Source organism: Somniosus microcephalus, chromosome 13, assembly GCF_052327205.1.
Source record: "Somniosus microcephalus isolate GS21.2 chromosome 13, FLI_Smic_1.0, whole genome shotgun sequence".
In the NCBI taxonomy this organism is placed as follows: Eukaryota; Metazoa; Chordata; class Chondrichthyes; order Squaliformes; family Somniosidae; genus Somniosus; species Somniosus microcephalus.
The window spans coordinates 138773806-138793495 of record NC_140999.1 but is presented as its reverse complement, the minus strand read 5'-3'; the positions used below and the strand labels follow the sequence as shown (position 1 = coordinate 138793495).

Genomic DNA, 19690 nt, shown 5'->3' with positions numbered 1-19690 from the left:
TGATGCACACTGGCTATCGGCTCCCCAAAATATGGGGCAGAGAAGTGTGAGAACTGCTTAGCACGTGGGTTGCCTAGTACGCTATCATGCACCCTCAAATCATCTGTGGTGTTCATAGACAACCACCTACGATACACTAGGCTCATTGTGACACTGACTTCTATGCAAATTAGGAGGTCGCTTTATAGTGTGGATAGAGCACCTGAGCAGTACTCAAACTGTAAGCACCCATTTCCTACAGTTAGTTGAGGTGAGGCCCACAAATAAAATTTGAAATGTTGTTCCTGGGTGGCTCTCTCCTTGTTTTAGGTCCACCCTTCTTTACTGATCTGTTTAACTTGGCATGTGGGCCTCCACGCCAGATTTTCCTGTATGTGCTGTACCCAGGAGATATTTTACACACACACACTAAAGAGGAAAATTCCTTATTACATATGTAGGCTATGTTTTAATCATCATATTTTAAACATATTGGGGGAAAAATTCAGTTGGTAGCACCACCCGTTAGCGCCTTAAGAGGGCGCTAAGTGGGGCGCAAACCAACTAGCCCCCGGGTGCAGCGATATCTGCGCCTCTCACGAAATTGACCGGACATTTTGCGGCGGTGCTAAACAATACCGCCCGATCTCCTGCGCACGCAGATCTTGACGTCATTCAAGAGTGCAACACCCTTGGGGCACCCCGGACCGGAAATTCAGTGGCGCCCCCCCTCCTTTCCGCCTGGCGTGACCAACGACAGGTTGATTGGAACGCTTCCCAGTCACTGTGGGGCTGGGGGGGGTGCTATTTAAAGGGGGCCTCTTCCTGGCTTTTGTGTGGTAGCCATTTTTGCACCACTCGTTCTGAGAGAGAGAGAGAGATTTGGAGAGAGACAAAGAGAGAAAGAAAGACTTCTGCATTGAGTCAATGCTGTCTGAGGTAGTTTTGGCTTCTGACCATAACTTTACAGGTTCTTTGCTTTTTGACCATCATAACTTTGATTGCCCAGATACTATGGGGGCTGCAATGGATGGGAACGTCGTCCTTCTCCATCACATTCAGAGGGCACAGAGACGCAGAGAGAGTGGCAATCATGGCCAGACAGAGGAGGGCCAACAGGCGTCGGTACAGGAGACCTTACCCTCCCAGGGTTTTTCGCCAACAGTTCTCATACATTAACATGTCTGAGGAGCAGTGTTTGCGAAGGCTGCGAGTCAGCAAGGAGGTGGTCACTGAGCTCTGCCACCTGCTTCAGCCAGATCTGCAGCCTCAACTGAGGAGCAGGACGTCTCTGTCGGTGGCAGTGAAGATAACAGTGGCTCTCAACTTTTATGCCACCGGCTCCTTTCAATCCGCTACTGGGGACATCGCCAATATCTCCCAATTCGCGGTGCATTGCTGCATCCGTCAGGTCACAAATGCCCTCTTTAAAAGGAGATGAGAGTACATCTCTTTCCCCATGACACCGGACAAGCAGCAAGAACGCGCAATGGGCTTTGCGATGATAGCGGGCTTCCCCATGGTGCAGGGCGCCATTGACTGAACCCATGTGGCTTTGCGGGCGCCGCAAGAGAATGCCGAGGATTTCCGCAACCAAAAGGGCTTCCATTCCTTAAACGTCCAGTTGGTCTGTGACCACAGACAGGTGATACTCGCTGTCAATGCCCACTTTCCAGGCAGCAGACTTCTGTGGCAGACCTTTTCCAGGCACCGCATCACCCAGGAGGTTGGCTTCTCAGGGACAAGGGATTACCTCTGTGCACCTGGCTGATGACACCACTCCATTCGCCCAGCACCCCTGCTGAGCTACGATACAATGAGAGCCATCAAACTACCAGGAACACTGTTGAGCACACAATCAGCATGCTCAAGCAACGGTTCCGCTGTCTGGACCATTCTGGAGGAGCCCTGCAGTACTCGCCTGAGCGAGTCTCCCACTTCGTTGTTGTGTGCTGCATGCTGCATAACCTGGCAATCCTCAGGACCCAGCCAATGCCACCAGACATTGGAGCACCAGCAGTGGAGGAGGAGGAGGAGGAGGAGGATGAACATCAGCAGCACCAAGGCGGGAGGGAGGCACAAAGTGGAAGGGCCATCCGTCAAAGGCTCATAGCAAGTCGCTTCTAGGCCCCCTCTGAGGGAATGGCTTCTGCCATTCAAACAACCTGAATGAAACCATCCCGCAACCCATAAGCCGGTCAAGGCAACAATGATTGCAAAGACCACAAAATGCACATTTTGAATACAGACACTTCTTTATTTCCCAAACTGTGTCTCATTTCCGCATGACAAAGTAATAGAAAGAAACACCAAAAAAAACGTCATTCACATAACTGGCTCTCACAACCTGGAGACAATGTGCAAAATAGTAACAAAAATTTGACCACGAACCTCGGCCTTCAAAAAAACAATGAAATACATTTTGCCACACCTCCTACTTTTTGCCCTTCGAGGGTGATCTGCCTCCCTTGCGAGATTCGCCCCTTCCCACCATGCAGCTCCTCCGTAATAGGACCCCAGTGGCTGCAGCAAGGCTGGGGAAAGGCTGCTGAGTGTCAGAAACTGAGACTGCAGATGCCCTTGAGGGACAGCCTGGACCAGCTCTGGGCCTGGAGGGCCCGGCTGCTGACTGCTCCAACTCTGCATGGGCAGCAGCAGTCTGTCCTACAGGTGGTGGCAGCTGCAGTGGAGAAGTGACAGTGTTGGCAGCAGGAATGCTGTCATCTTGAGAGAGGACAGCAACTCCCTGCTCGACCGACACACTGGCACTCCCACGGGGCAGCACTTCAGCATGCGGAGCAATCTGCTGGAGCACAGATTGCTGGCCTGCTGCGGCGCGGTGAGAGCCCCGGGGAAATCTGCCCGATCCAGCGAGGGTGGCAGCAGTTAGTGCTCGCGTGGCCTCAATCTGCGTCTGCATGAGACCAGCCACTGACTGCATTGCAGCACTTAGCATTTGCGTGGCAGCCGCCTGTGCTACAGCGAAGTGCTCCACACTCCTTGCCAGTGATTCAATGGATTCGGGCATCCTTGCCACTGCAGCCATGAGCTCAGTGTGTCTTTGCTCCACCTGGGCGCTCATTTCAGTGAGGACCCGCTCCTCGTCTGCGTTCAGTCCAGCAGGACTCGAGGCCATACTCTCCGTCCGGGGAGAAGGCCCCCGAGCTTCCCTAATCCCCTCGCGTTGCTGCAGCCCGCTGGGTCCTGGAGCTTCACCCTCATCAGACCATTCCCCCCCGCTCCCCTCCAGGGAAGGCATGTTCCCAGTATGGGCATGGGCTGCCTCGGCAGAGGGTTGCACTGATGGCCCGGCTTCCTCTTCCTCCTCGCCTTCAGCTTCACTCCCAATGCCAGCTTGAGGGTCCGTCTCCTCACCTGGTGAATCACCATCTGAAAACAGGGAGGTACAAGAGTGGCTTTAGCGTGAGGACAGGGTGGCAGCAAGGGAGACATGAGTGCAGCGATGTACTGATTTGGATTGAAAGTGTCAAAGGCTGCTGTTATAAGGAACAAGTGGAAGGAGAGAGGACAAAAAGGTGATGACCTTACCATTGGTGTCCAGAACGGGGTCGGCGTCTCCAGTGGCGACGGGACCAAGCATCTGGCTTGCCACAATCCTGTGGACGCGCTGCTCAAGATCGCTGAGGGCTTGAAGGTGAGGCCACCCTCCACCGGTCCGTTGCTGCTGTCTCCTATTATGAGCCAGCTTGGCCTGCAAGAAAAAGGACGGCGTCTGAGCAAATATGCAGCCATGATCTTGCCTGAAATGCCTCCCATAGTTGAATAGCCCTTACTGTATGCAGCGGTGATCTTGCCTGAAATGCCTCCCATGGTTCAATAGCCCTTACTGTATGCAGCCATGATCTTGCTTCAAATGCCTCCCATGGTTGAATAGCCCTTACTGTATGCAGCCTTGATCTTGCCTGAAATGCCTCCCATGGTTGAATAGCCCTTACTGTATGCAAAGTGTGGAATGTGCGTGTGTGTTTCATGAAAGGGCCATAGGTGTTGGATGAGTGCTGGGCATTGGGGCTTTCAAGACCCTCTGGCCATAAAGTGAGGTGGAGATGGAGGGATGAGGAGGTTTTGAAAAAAGGCACTCACCCTGACGACCCGAGTGAGGTTGTTGAACTTTTTCCTGCATTACACAGGGGTCCTAGGTACCATGCTGCTTTAGGTCACTCTGTGAGCCACCTCCCTCCACACTTTTCTGTATTCGCTTGGCAAAGGCCTCCTGTCACTCTCTGGGTACAGTAGAGATCTTCTGCGCTCCACCGCGCCAACCAGAGCCTCCAAGGCACGCTCGCTGAAGCGCTGTGCTCGCTCTCTGGCCCTCTCCATAGTCCCTGGCTGGAAGATTTCGCCACAGGTCTGTCCAGGCTAAGATTCAAGGCTCCAGTGAGCAGGGTGTGGCTGCAGAGCAAGATCGACCCTCCCCTTTAAGAACTGACCGGCGCCAGTGTGTCTGTGTTCAATTGCTAACTGACAGCACCTGCGCTGCACCCGCCCTCTGAGGTAGCGCCTCGCACCTCGGGCTTAGCACCTTAAGAGAGTTGTGTAGCACCTGATTTAGTGCTCCAATCACCTCCAGGGGCGATAGAGGCGAATTTTGCAGCTGGCAGCGATAATTTGCGCCGGGCGCTAAACTTTGCGCCCGGCCGATATTCGCGCCTCAAAATGGGCGATACCGAATTTCTCCCCCATTGAACTAACTGGCACTGTAATATAGATGAAATGGAGACCCCCCCTAATGGTGGCTGAAGCAAGATGAGAGGAATTCACACAAGGCCATAGTTAGAGTACTGAAGGTATGAGAGGAGATAAATGGCTGGAGGATGTTGCAGAGATAGGTTTGGGGGATGATATAAGTAATTTGAAGACCAGGATGAGGATTTTAAATGTAATGTGTTGGTGAACTGGGAGCCAGTGAAGGTCAGCGGGAATGGGGGTGATGGGTGAGTCGGACTTAGTGTGGTACAGGATATGGGCAATAGTGTTGTGGATCAGTTAGAATGTATGGACAATGGGAGGCCAGTGAGAGGACATTAGAGAGGTCACAAAAGCATGGGTAAAGGTTTCGGTGGTGGACAGGCTGTGTGGTAGGTGTGAAGATCGGCAAAGTTGTGGAGGTGGAAATAAGAAATCTTGGTAATAAATAGGATATGGGGTTTGAAGCTCAACTCAGGGTTGAGCAGAATATTGTGGTTTTACATGGTCGAGTTCAGCCTGAGTAAATAGCTGGGGAGGGGAGAGTCAGTGGAAAGACCGTAGAGGTTGTGGCAGGGCCGAAAATGATGGTATCGGTTTTCCCAATCTTCATTTGGGGGAGGTTGTGACTCACCGACGATTTCATGTAGGAGAGTCAATCCAAAAGAATGGAGGAGGTTGCGGGGTAACTAGTGGAGTGGTAGAGCTGGTGTCACCTGCATATATCTATGGAAGGACTTTGTGCATCCAGTTGCACAGGAGCCGACAAATGGCCATTCTTCATATGTAAGTTTAGACAGTAAATGTTGGCAGTCAATTTGACACTGAAACATACCTCAGTTGAGGCAACTCATGCTCTTACCTGCTAGCAGGGATCACTGAATATTAATCAGGATCGGGAACTTTGGTCTGAGATCAGCTAACTGAACACACATCGAGACCTGGAATCCTCTGGCCTGTATGACTAAGAGCAACAATGGACGGTGTCTTTTCCACTTGGCCATCAGTAGAGCTGAAATATATGCAGTATGTTATTATATCAAGAATAACAGGTGCCTGGAGTGATTATCAGACAGTGATATAAGCAAAATGGCATAAAAACTTGAAGAGTGAAATATTAACTTGTCGAGCCACAGAAATTAAATCACAGTTATGAAATCATTCTCCATCACTTAACCCTTAGACTTCCAGTAGGTTGAGGGAAATGCTCTGGCCCAACTAATTTTATTTGTTTTCAGTTCATGCAGTATGATGCTGAAATATAAACATTATTATTACAGCAATTAGCTACTCAAACATCAGGCATATCTTTATTGCTATAATAATCCTAAAATATTAAATTAAATTTCCCAAATAAATGTTCTATAAAAATATACTTTTACCTGTGGTTCTTCATTTCTTCCTGTTTTCTCTTTTAACATTTTCTCTAACCTATATTTTATTCTATTTTATCTATTATAATTATATTCTTAATTTCCCCTATTTTTTTTTTAAGTTTAAAATTTTTAACCTAAATTTCTTTTTCTGCCTCTTTACTCCTAGCATCCAATTTAGAAATGGGGGCAATTTTTTTTTATGGTTATGGGCAGTTTTGTTTGATCTAAACTAAATTGGCAATGTCACTTAGAGAGGCTAAAGGACAGCTATTTAGCTGAACTGAACTCGTGCAGTAGAGGATATTCTGCTGAGATTGAGGCGAAAACACATTGTTCAGGCATAGTAGAGGAATCTAAATATGCTTTACCTGATCTAGGGGTGATTGATGCTGACAGTGAATACCTAAAGTGGAAAGTGTTCCATTTTCCAGCATTCCTCATCTTGATGAACAATAAATTCACACACACGTAAAACCAGGTTTCCAGCCAATGAAACCCTTAGATTTTGAAGAGCAGGCCATGTCAATCTTGGATGTGAAAAACACATCTAAATCAAGAAATACTGCTGTCGACAAACATGCCCCACCATTTATATGAGTGAACCCATCCTTGGTTCTTAAAGCATACTATGGTGCTCATTGTATATTAGCCCAGTAATTCCAGGCACAACGCGTGAGTACGGACGGGGTACTCACGCGTGTGCCCGGAGGAATTGCTGGTTTTCAGCATGCACAGCGCATGCGCTGAAAACCGGTATTTCCTGTCCTCTGACCCAAGGGGTTAAGAGGCAGAATGCGCGCGACTGCACAGGCAGCGCATGCGCAGTGAAATTCCTTTTTTTTTTCAGAGTTGCGCATGTGTAAAGGCCTCCGGTCTTTACGCATTAAAAAACCATACGTAAGTACTTAGTTTTTCAGGTAAGTGGGCTTTTAGTACAATTGAGAAAAATTTTTTCCACAGGTTTGTTATTTTTAAATAATTTACAGTAAGGTAAGTTTAGTTTTAGCCCTGATTAAAAAAAAAAAATTTTTTTTCAAATTTTAAAATTATTGTTTAAAATAGTTTTTCAGAGTTCTTTATTGTTCATTTAAGTAGTGCAATGTTTTTTTTAATTTTCTTTCAGGTTTAAGTAGCGTTTTGGGGCCAGGAGTTTTCATGAGTTTGACAGCTCTTTCTGTCAAACTCATGAATGAGTTTCCCCTCCCCTGATTGGCTGCACAGTGCTCACCTGATCCCAGCCGGCACATCGCACTAACTACGCCGCTGGATCAGGTAAGCACATCGCGCCGACATCTGAACCGGGCCAGTGACAGGAAATGCAAGAAGGCCCGGGCTTCAGATGTCGGCGCGCAGGGTGAGTGCACATCGGGGGCTTGCACGCGCGGCAAGCTCCCGGTCCTAATTTCAGGGCCAATGTTTCAGTTTTAGGTAATGTTGTCATTCTGCCTTTGGACAATTTTTGCTGCAGTAGTGGCTAACAGCACAGTAATTCATGGGAGTAATTTTACCTATCGGTGGTGGTATAAAATGGGCAATAGCGGATTAACCACTAATTATGCACCCTCCTGGTTTTCCTTTTTATAGACTTTAATGAAAAGATAAATCAGGTGGATGTGTAATGGGCGGTCGATCTGATATTGTCCATTTCACACCATCGTTAAAAGTTAGAATTACCCCCAGTGACTGATTATACGTAAAAGAATTAAGCCTATTGTTATCCTGCCTGTTGGTAATTTGAGAAATAATATGCCATTGCTCAACAAGATATTTTACCTTGTAAAGAAATACACTAGTAACAGTGAAGTAACCTCCAAAATTAAAATAGTACCGCCAGTCATAATAGAAAATTGACAATATGCAGTGGGACAAAATGATCTTAGTGAAAACAATAGTCCCTCATTGTAACAACCTCAAAATTTACATTGCTCCCAGTGATAATATTACACAGAAGTGACTCTAATGCATTTCTGCTGAAATGCATTAAATATAACTACAGCTGCAGGCAGAAAGAGTAAAAAACGAACATTCTGTACTATGTTGTATGTTTTTCCAATGAAAGAAAATTATTGACTGGAGGCAGGCATAATTTAGAAGAGCTGCTTGCTTTTACATTTAAAGGGTGGGTCTAATATTTTTATTGAAGTTCAGCTAGCATCCTGCATCTCTCCAAATCAGTTGGAATTGTAGGTGAGGGACTATTGATTCGGTTCCTATATCAAGGCCATTCTGTGGGGTGGGAGGGGTGAATAGGGACTTATAGTCTGCGTGTCCACCTGAGAGGGCAGATGGGGCCTCGGTTTAATGTCTCATCTGAAAGATGGCACCTCTGAATATGCAGCACTCCCTCAGTACCGCACTGCAGCGTCAGCCTAGATTTTCTGCTCAAGTCTCTGGAGTGGGACTTGAACCCACAACCGTTTGACTAAGAGGAGAGATTGCTACCACTGAGTCATGGCTGACACAATAATTGCCAGATTGTTGGTGGTAAAATTCTATTGACAATATTACAAGTTAAGGAACACCCCTTTTCTTTATTTGCTTTTGTGTGTGCGTGTACATGTTATGCTCATCAAGATGTGGGGCGTTAATGCTGAGAGCTGGAATACGTTCCATTTTGCCTGAAAGTCATATGTTTCACTGTTGGATGGAGAATGAAGATCCCTCCACACTGTCCCAAGAACATGACTAGCGTCAACCTCAGAAGAATATCCCTTTTGCACTCAAAGAGAAGATGTGTCCCGGAGCAGCTCTCCGGATTGAGGCCCAACCTATTGAAATGGAGTACGGTGCACTTCCATTGGAAATGCGCGTGTGCTTCTTGCCCGCCACATTAGAAGGTTAGGAAGCCATTTAGCGCCTGAAAAACAAGAGCTGCATGGCCAAATGTCAAGGCCTGTGATTGGTGCATTGGCCCTCAGCTGTGACTATGACAATGAACTGGGCAGCTATTTGCTTTTCTTTCAAACAGACCTTTATTGTGCAGTACAATTGCTTCAGTGAAAAACATAGCTTGGCACATTAGGGATATCTGTGACCGCAGGATAGAGGAAGGGAGGTTTGTAATTTAATGGGTGTAACTACTTACTAACTACATGCCAACTATCAATTCTGTATATTGATTGTATAAATAACGAAATAATATTTAACTGAGATATTTACTTCTGTTGTCAGTTTGTGATATTGTATTTTTAGGCTAAAGTAAATGGCAAAGCAATACATTTGTCTAAATATTATAAGTATTACTGGTCAGTGTTTATTGAGATTAACTCAGGGAATTTATCAGTCATTTGAAATTATGTGGACATCTGGCCTTGCACATTGTGTACCTTTATTTATACTTGCAATTTTAAAATGTTCTCGTATGTTAAATTTTATTTGTTTGCTTGAAAGACACTTTGTACCAGCCAATATTTGAACATCTGCTCCACATTTTTAGAGACACAATATATTAGGGGCAAAATCAAGTGGATTCCAACCAACCAATCAGGTTGGACAACTGAATTGTATCCATAGTGTCCACAAAAGTGATGCTAGCCATGAAGGTTAGAGTTATCAGTGTACACCAGTAGAAAGCTACGAGCAAGCACGGAGTCACTGCAAAAGTACTTGACTCTGTTAGTGAGTTTCATTAGAACTTCTTTGAGGGGATGCTCATCAGGTCTGTACAGATATTTCTTTTGTATTATGTCTATTTCTAAAAGAACAGCAGTACTTAAATTCAGTAAGAATGAAACTTGATCTTGTTTGAAATTGTTGAGATACTGTTAACAGGAGTAGACCAAAGCTTTGTTTATTTTGTGTTTATTTGGTATACATTATATACACTCATCATTTTGAACTTATAACTAAGATATTACATTAACATATTAAAGCTCCTTGAAAAAAACAGATAATGTATTTAACGTGTATTAAACATACACTGAAAGGGGACGAATTTTATTTGTGGATAGCTGACAGATGAAGATTCATTTTTACATCACTGCAGACAAAGGCAGTGAGTAGATTCCATTTAAATTATATCATGCATAAAGCAATATAACTGTTTACAAAGTGAACAGTCGAATAGCTTGCCAACAATAACTCACTCACACATGAATATTGACCGATAATGGATAATGTCAAGGTACCAGTGAGTGCCCAATGCCCTTGCAATCATACCTCAGCAGGAGTCATAGCTTCAGAAAAGGTGGGGTGGGGTGCAGTATTGGGGGTGGGGGTGGGGGGTAAGGGGAGCGCTGGGAAAAGTTGATTGAGAGAATTGGTGAGAGACCTGCGTAAATTCATTTTACATAACTGTGCTGCACACATATACCTGCTGGAACTATTTTAATATTTGTGTTGATTTTATTTCCTTGTCTCAGTGAAAATAACAAATACATTTTTATTTAACAGTTGGATGGTTTCACAGGACAACTGTAAATAGAATCAACCTTCAGACATTATTGTGTCAATTTGAAGCAAAGCAAATAACAACTTTCGATGTTGTGAACAAGAACGCAGTTTTATTTGTGGATAGCTGACAGATGAAGATTCATTTTTACATCACTGCAGACAAAGGCAGTGAGTAGATTCCATTTAAATTATGTCATGCATAAAGCAATATAACTGTTTACAAATGCTTTAATAATTTAAACACTGAATTGCACGTCATGGAGCATGAGCTTGTCTTTTTCACCTTCCCATATTCAGAATTGTGACAACCAATAATCACTGAATATTATTGAGAAGAGGAATAAGGGATAAAGAACACAAAGGGAATATTGTTAGCTTTTGGAAGTGGGTTAAAACACTGAACAGTTTAAAATAAGCATTTGAACAATTATCTGGAGTACTTCAGTGCAGTACTGTGGGAGTCCTGCAGTGTCAGAGGTGCAGTCTTTCAGATGAGATGTTAAACTAAGGCCCCGTTTGCCCTCCAAGGTGGACATAAAAGATCCCGTGGTATTATTCGAAGAAGGGCAGGAGAGTTCTCCTGGTGCTCTGGCCAATGTATATTCCTCCACCAACATCACTAAGACAGATTATCTGGTCTTCTATCTCATTGCTGTTTGTGGGTCCTTACTGTCCGCTATGGTTCCCTACATGACAACAGTGACTGCACTTCAAAACATACTTAATTGGCTGTGAAGCCCTTGGGATGTGCTGAGGTCACGAAAGGCCCAACATAAATGCAAATTCAATTCTTTCTTTCTTACAGAGGTCTTTAAAATTACAAAAGTGATTGATCGGGTAGACGTAGACAAGATGTTTATATTTGTGGAGAGACCAAAACTAGGGGCCATAAATATAAGATAGTCACCATAAATCCAATAGGACATTCAGGAGAAACTTCTTTACCCAAAGAGTGGTTAGAATGTGGAACTCACTACCACAAGGAGAAGTTGAGGTGAAAAGCAAAGATGTATTTAAGGGGAAGCTAGATAAGTACTTGAGGGAGAAAGGAATAGATATATATGCTGATAGGGTTAGATGAAGAGGGGTGGGATGAGGCTTGTGTGGAGCATAAATGCTGGCTAGACCAGTTGAGCCAAATGGCCTATTTCTGTGTTGTAGATTTTAAGACCACATTTTGCTGTAGCAGGGCATCTAACAGCATCTGCCATGAGTTAGACTTGCCCTCGCATGTTTAGGTTTTTAAATCTTTTGCGTTGAAAGTTGCTGAATAATGTCGCAGTGAGGGAAACAGAGCATCAGGGACCGGAGTGAACAAGGAAAACCAACTGTGTCGCTCCTTAACCAATCAGATTGAAGGATTGTGAAATAAACAGCTCATGGACTAAGAAAGAAGTGTAAATTAGAGTTGGTCGAATTCAATGTCAAGTCAGGTATAGAAAGAAAAATAAAGAGAGGGAAAGAAAGATTGAATTAAGAGACAGAAAAAAAGACAGAAAGGAAAAGTAAACAAAAATTTTAATTTAAAATGTGACATTTTTAAAATCTCCAACAACAATTAAAACTTGAAGGAATCAGTCTCCACACTTGTAATAGTTGATTTTCAGTGACAGAGAGGATGATTTGCAGTAATTAACATTGATCATATTGTTAAAATGGTACTTAGACATGTAAAGACTTGACTTAACTTTCTATGGCGAATTAGTTCATATCAAATACAGCAACTTCACGCCATTCAATCCATTTCAAGGGTGAGTCAGACAGCGAGATGCTGTTTTCGTGAAGCTAACAGTAGAGCGGAGCAACTCGGACAGCAACTTTTGGATATTTGAGTTTAACCATACATTTGCCCTCGCCTGAAGTTACTGTGGCCTAGAAATTCAGTATAGCCACTTTTGGGGCGGTAAAGTCGGGCGGGCGCTAAAGTTTGCGCCCGCCGGAAAGTGGAGGCCACTTCGCCGATATTCAGTAGCTTTGGCCAAGGAGTTTGCTCGAGCGCTAAAACTGGCGTTGCACCCCTATCTTTAGGTGCTAAGCCGGCAGTGCAGACTGATACCGCCGAGGCCGGGCGCAGCGCAGGTGCGGTCATGTTTTGATTGACAGCAGACACCCTGGCGCCGGCCAGCTCTTAAAGGGGGAAGGGTCGACTTGGTCTGCTGCCATGCCCTGGATACTGCAGCCCTCCCGCTAGGCCTAAACACTGCTGCTGGAGAGAAATAGCACCAGCAAGGATGCAGAGGGCCCGTGAGCGAGCGCAGCGCTTCTCTGCCCATGATTTGAAGGTGCTGGTTAGGGCTTTGGAGAAGAGAAGAGATATCTTGTTCCCGGACAGTGGCAAGAAGGCTCCCAAGAGGCTGTACAGGAGAGCCTGGAGGGAAATCGGCCAGAGGGTCACAGCCAACAGCGATGTCCCCAGGACTGGTGACCAATGCCGGAAAAAGTTTAACGACCTCATTCGGTTGGTCAGGGTGAGTACCCTTTCCAGTGTCCTCCTCATCCTTGCATGTGCACCTCACATTATGGGCAAAGGGACCTCAAAGGCCTAATGGCCAGCCCTCCTCCAGCAGCTATGGCACTGGCATGAACATCAATAGCACTTTCTGCACTTTACACACTGGCCAAGCTATTCGACCATGGGAGGCAGTGCACACAACAACAGGGCACCACACTGGCCAAGCTATTCCACCATGGGAGGCAGTGCACACAACAACAGGGCACCACACTGTACTTAGAAGCCGTCCTTTCTCTTGCAGGCCAAGCTGGCCGAGAATCTGAAGAGCCGGACTGTCACCGGGGGAGGCCGTGCCCAGTTCCAGGAGCTCAGTGACCTGGAGGAGCACGTGGGTTGACTCATGGGTGCCCGGGTGATTGGCCCCGTTGCAATTGGAGATGCCGACCCTGTGCTGGGCCCCAATGGTAAGGACATGACCGTTTGGACCTCTCTCGTTCCCCTTGCGCTTCAGATCTACATCCTTTGCCACTGTCTGACCAATGCGCATAATGCCACCACTCATGCCTCCCTCACTGATGCCCTGTCCTCACTCTAAAGCTACTCTTGTGCCTTCCTGCTTTCAGCTGGTGAGGAGGAGGTCCCTGAAGCTGCGAGTGTCAGTCCCTCGGAAGAGGAGGACGACGAGGAGCAAGAGGAAGGCGGCACATCGGGGGAACCCTCATCCGCGCCAGGGGATGGCAATGGAGGGGAGAGGTCTTGCCTGGAGGAGAGCCAGGGGGAAGTGTTGCAGGGGGGTGTAGCTCCTGTGCCCAGTGGCGTCCAGCCACGCGGGAAGGGTCGGGCAGCACGGCTGCCTTCTCCCCAGAGGGGGGAAGTGTTGCAGGGGAGTGCAGTTGCTGGGCCCAGTGTCGTCCAGCCACGAGGGAAGGGTCGGACAGCTCGGCGGCCTTCTCCCCAGAGGGGGAGTCCGGCCTCCAGTCCGGAGACGGTCCTCGCCCAGGAGGTGCGCCTCCTTGATCAAATGTCCGCGGACTCGGATCGTCGCCACACCGAGTTCATGGGGGTTGTGGCACGGTTGCCTGAGGCCATTGAGTCCCTGGCTCATAGTGTGGCCGATTTCGGGGCCTCACAGGCCAGGGGTTTCGAACAACTCGCGGCAGCACAGGCCAGGGGTCTCGAACAATTCGGGGCATCACAGGACGCGAGTCGGGCAGAATTCAGGGCATCACAGGACGCGAGTCGGTCCGAATTCAGGGCAGCACAGGCAGCGAGTGGAGAGTTGACGAGTGGTGCCGTGCAGTCACTGGCTGGTCTGATGCGGGCACAGACCAGGGCAGTACGGGCACTCACTGCTGCCACACTCGCTGTGTCACGCACGCATCGCCAGGGCACCCGCCGCGCTGCTGCAGCACAGCGTTCTGGCCTTCACCAGATTGCTGCGCTTGCTGCAGTGCCAGCCCGGCCAACTGCCAGTGTCTCTGGCGACCAGCGAGCACCTGGCATCAGCCAGCTTGCCCCCATTGCTGCAGCCGCCACTGCCACTCCCCCAGCAAAGCTGCGACGAGCTGCTGGAGAGACTGATGCTGCCCCGCCACAGCTGCAGCAGTCAGCAGCCGGCCCCTCCAGGGCCGGAGCTCGTCTAGGCCGACCCCCAAGGGCATCTGCCGTCACGCATTGTGCCCCTCAGGAGCCTTTCCCCCAGCCTTGCAACACCCACAGGGCCCAGGTTGAGGCGGAGCAGCAGGTCGGCCAGGGGCCGGAAAAGCCTGGACAAGGACTCGCCCTCTCGGCGCACAAAGTAGAGTGTGTTGCCAAATGTTTTTTTATATGGGGGTGTTTGTGTTCTGTATGGGGGGGGTTTGTCTTGGTAAGGCCGAGGATGAAGGCCATTTGGATGGACAAGTTTTGTTATTCCTCCCCAGGTTGTGGGAGTGAGATATGTTTTTGACTGTTTTTTGGGGGTCTTGTCTGTTTTTGGGTTTCATGTGGGAAGGGCCCTGAGTTTGTTCAATAAAGCTTTTTATTTATTCAGCTTGTCCATGTGTGATGTTTCAAGTGGTTGTTGCGTTAACCGGCTGAGGGCTTGCGGAGCGCCTGCATTCATGTGCCTTCATTGCCACAAGCCATTCCCTGACAGGGGGCCTAGAAGTGTCGTTCAATAAGCCGCCGACGGACGGCCCTTGGACCTTGTGGCTCCCTCCTGGGCTGGTACTCCTCCTCCTCCTCCTCCTCCTCCTCCTCATGGTCCTCCTGCTCGTCCTCCTGAGGTGGTGGTCCAACGTCAGGTGGCAGTGCCTGAGTCCTGCGGATAGCCAGGTTGTGCAGCATGCAGCAAACGACGACGAACTGGGAGACTCTATCCGGCGAATACTGTAGAGATCCGCCGGAACGATCCAGGCAGTGGAACCGTTGCTTGAGGACGCCAATCGTTTGCTCTATGATGTTCCTTGTGGCTTGATGGCTTTCGTTGTATGCCTCCTCAGCAGGGGTCCTGAGCGCGCGGAGCGGGGTCATGAGCCATGTACACAAAGGATAGCCTTTGTCCCCGATAAGCCATCCTCTTGGGGGAGGCTGTGCCTGGAACATGTCAGCCACGGTAGTCTGGCGCAGGATAAATGCATCGTGGCTGCTGCCTGGAAAGCGGGCATTGACAGCTAGGATGCGCTGCCTGTGGTCACACACCAGCTGTACATTGAGGGAATGGTAGCCCTTCCGGTTGCGGTAATCCTCGGCATTGTCGATAGGTGCCCGCATAGCCACATGCGTGCAGTCAATGGCGCCCTGCACCATGGGGAAGTCGGCGATCCTCGCAAATCCGACTGCACGCTGCTCCTGCCTCTCTAGGGTCATGGGGAAGGAGATGAATTGGTGTCTCCTTGCGAAAAGGGCATCGGTGACCTGCCGGATGCAGCGATGCACGGCGAACTGGGAGATGTTCGCTATGTCCCCAGCAGCGGCTTGGAAGGAGCCGCTTGCAAAAAGTTCAGAGCCACCGTGACCTTCACTTCCACCGACAGAGACGTCCTGCACATCAGCTGTGGACGCAGATCTCTGTGAAGCAGCTGGCAGATCTCTGCAACCACCTCCCTTCTGAAGCGCAGCCTCTTAACACAATGCGCGGCAGTCATGGTGAGATAGGACACCTGCTGGCGGTATTCCCTGAGTGGGTAAGGCCTACGTTGCCGACGCCTGATGGCCCCTCTGCGTCTAGGCATGGCTGCCCCTCTCACACAGCGTCTGCGAGCCCTTCGCACATAATGCTGGAACTGAGGGTTGGAACCCCACGCAGCCCCCATAATATACTTGCAAACAGTGAAATCACAATGAGTCAAATTTCCAAGCTCTGGCCAGAAGCCAAAAATACCTCTCCTATGTTGGCCCAAATCAGTAAGGTCTCTTCCTTGGTCTCTGTCCAGAAATCCGTAGCACTAAAGTCATTGCAGCAAAATGGCTGGCCTTTATAGTTCAGTCTAAGTGCACTTTAATTAGCGCTCCCCGAGGCCCGCAGGGCCTCTGCTGCGTTCCACTTCACAGTTCTTAACAGCGCCACGCCCACATTGGGCGGGCGCCACTGAAGTTCCGGTTTGGGGCGCACAAACGGCGTTGCACGACGAAATGACATCATAAGCTGCGCGCGCAGCTGAGCGCGCGCAAACACTTTGCGCCGGCGCTAAATGTCAACTGAAGTTGGGCGTAGGCGCAGATCGGTCTGCGCCCGGGCGCTAAGTGCCTAGCGCTCGAGATCTACTCCTCTTATGGCGCTAACGGCTGGCGAACGCAACTGAATTTCTAGGCCTCTATCTTTTGCGCATAAATAAAGGCAAATGCGATTAGCCTCACCATTATAATGGGAGCAGAATCTGCCCCAATGTAATTCTATGTAATTCTTTCTTTCATTCTTTGAATAGTCGAGCTTGTAGTTGATAACGCTGTAGATAAAAACTGTAGTTTATGTAGGATGGAAATCGGAAGGCCAGAGAAAAGTGCATTCGAGTAGTCGAACTTGTAGTTGATAACAGATGAGGGTTTCAGCAGCAGTGGTGGCAAGGTAGGGCCGAGGTGAGGAATATTATGGAGGTGATCTTGGTGGTGACTAGATTGTGGGATTTGAAGCTCATTTTGCTGTTAAACAGAACACTAAGGCAGCGCATATTTGGATTCAGCATGAGTGAGCAGCCAGGTCAGAGGATGGAATCAGGGATTAAGATGCAGAGCTTTTGGAGGGAAATGAACAGGAGATGGCTTTGTTCTTGCTGATGTTAAGTTAGAGAATGTTCATCTCAGCTACAACTTCCTGTTGGACAGGTAGTCAAAGGTGCTGGTAGAGAGGTAGAGCTACATGCTATCAAAATGGAAACATGCCTGTGTGGATTATGTTGCCAAGATGAGAAAGAAAAGGGGATCAAGGATAGAATCACATGCAATCTGATTGTGCAGGGGTGAGAGGAGAATCATCGCAGGGGCTGGGCGGAACGCAATCAAGTGTAGCAGTGCCACATAGTCCAATGAACTATGCTTGCTGCAATTTCCAGATAATATTGGATTAACAGTTTAAATTCAGCATTTGTACAGCAGATAGTTGGGATATATCAATAGTTTACAGTTGATGCTCTTTTACCTATGCCTCTGCTAAGCTACTGGCAGAATTACCATTCTCAAATTGTGGTTTCATTTTTCATGCAGATTAAAGCAACTTCAGGAACTGCTCTTGCTTAGCTTAGTCACACTACTGAAAGCCACTGGTACCACTTCACCTCTGAAAGTCTGTACAGTATCTAAATTTCCACAAAATATTTTAAAATAGATATAGTGAAACCATTATTGTATAATCAGAAAACCTAACGTCGCATTGAATGATATTTATACAAGAATTGTACCATCAGGTCAACTTGTATGTATATTGTATTCAATATGTCACCTATTTATATTAGAATAAGAATATTATTATATCATACAAATTACTGCAGTAAACTGTTTACTCTGAAAAAGACTGGTAGTAATTAAATATATCCATAGATGGCGCTAGTAGTCAGTATAATATAATATAATGGCCCAGATATTCCGATCCCTACGGGTGGGTACGAGCTGTGTACACACCCGTAGGGACATCGGAAATGCCGGTTTCAGGCGCTGAAAACCGGCATTTCCGATCTGTCAAGAATGCTCTTGACAGATTGGACACCTGCCCTGGAGAAGGGCCTCTGTGGGCGGATAGTTCCACTTTCTGGAGCCCCTCCGCCTGCAGAAAACCCTTAGAAATCTTACGCCTGGTAAAAGCAGGTGTAAGGCCTGCTTTTACCAGGATAAGAGTTTTAAAAAGTCCCAAAAATTCTTTTTCAGTCATTTATCATTTAAAAATACTTTTAAAAAGGTAATTTTATTTTTAGCCCTGTAAAAAACTTTAATTATTTTTTTCAAAAAATTTAATTTGTTTAAAATATTTAATTTATTTAATTTCAACTAATTTGGTAGTAATTAAATATATCCATAGATGGTGCTAGTAGTCAGTGTAATATAATGGCCCGGATATTTCGATCCCTATGGGACTAATTTCTAAATGTGATGTTTTTAAAATTTATTTAATGTTTTGAAGTGTTTTTGGGGTGATCTCCATTCATATATTTGATAGGTCTATCTGTCAAGTGTATGAAGGGAGATTCCCTTCTTTGATTGGCTCCCCATGGCCCACGTGATCCCAGGGATGCTTGCGAACTGCCTGCGCCCCTGGGATACGTGGGCCCTGTGCTCTTGGAGTTCGAGAGGCCCAGCTTCGGAACTATACGCACCTCGGGAGCCCTTGGGTAAGTGCGTAGATTTTTTCCAGATCGGAGGCCTCCGCACGCGGGAAGCCTCCGATCGGAAAATACGGCCCAATGTAATGGAATTAATCTCATGAATGTTTCTATAGTACTTTAGAATAAATAATTAAAAATAAAATGCTTATTGTTGTGTCTGGGTATAATAAGACACAGACTGCAGGAGAAACGGTACAACAGGCGTTTACTCAACGTGGTTCACAGTGGAACTGCCTGTACAGATTACTACTCAGTGCTATATACAGGTGTGGTCACGGCCGGTACTACAGTATACATGAGCTGTAAAAAGTAGTTCCTCCCTTAAAGGTATATACATTACAATTCCTCCCCTTTTAGATTAACAGTACCATAACACTCATTTAACAATTAAATATCAAACTAATTACAATTAACACTTTTAACATGCAACATTAGCTGAAAATAGTCTATTTATATATTCAGTCTTTGGGGAGGCTTCCTGATCCTTTCTGGATAGTGCCTTTCCCGAGTGTCTTGCTCTTGGTGCGGAGGCAATTCTGGCCCCCTGTCGTCGGTTGGTTCATCAGCTTCCGATGCTACTGTTTCTGGGGTAGATGCAACCTGTACGTCGGGTTCATCACCAGGTACGTATGGGCGAGGCATGGGGTTGACTTGCTCCTGTGACTCTAGGATCTGGTCAGCATGGATCTCACGATGCTCTCCCCAACGTCCACTGTGTACATTAGTGGGCCCTGCCGTGTGCAGATCGTTCCTGGCTGCCATTTTTCTGTTCGGTAGTCGCGGGCCAAGACTGGTTACCCTACATTGAAGCTCCTTGTTGGCTTCTCATGGATGTGCTGGAATTGCTTACTCTCAACATCTCTTTGTACGTTTGGTCTGAGCAAATCCAGGCGAGATCTGAACCTTCGGTTAAAGAACATCATGGCTGGGGCCTGGTTGGTGACTGCATGTGTCGCATTCCGGTAGGCGAACAGGAAATTGTCCACCTT

The 19690-nt window shown here is 47.3% G+C and overlaps 1 protein-coding gene across 1 annotated transcript in view; it reads left to right on the top strand.

Annotated features, from left to right (window-relative positions):
* Positions 1–10603: 10603 nt before the first annotated feature.
* The window catches only part of bcas1 (brain enriched myelin associated protein 1), a 250541-nt gene continuing 241454 nt past the window's right edge, over positions 10604–19690 (top strand). The window contains exon 1 of the mRNA XM_086005294.1: positions 10604–10622. The gene's annotated coding sequence lies outside the window, so the exon portion shown is untranslated. The remainder of the gene's footprint in view (positions 10623–19690) is intronic.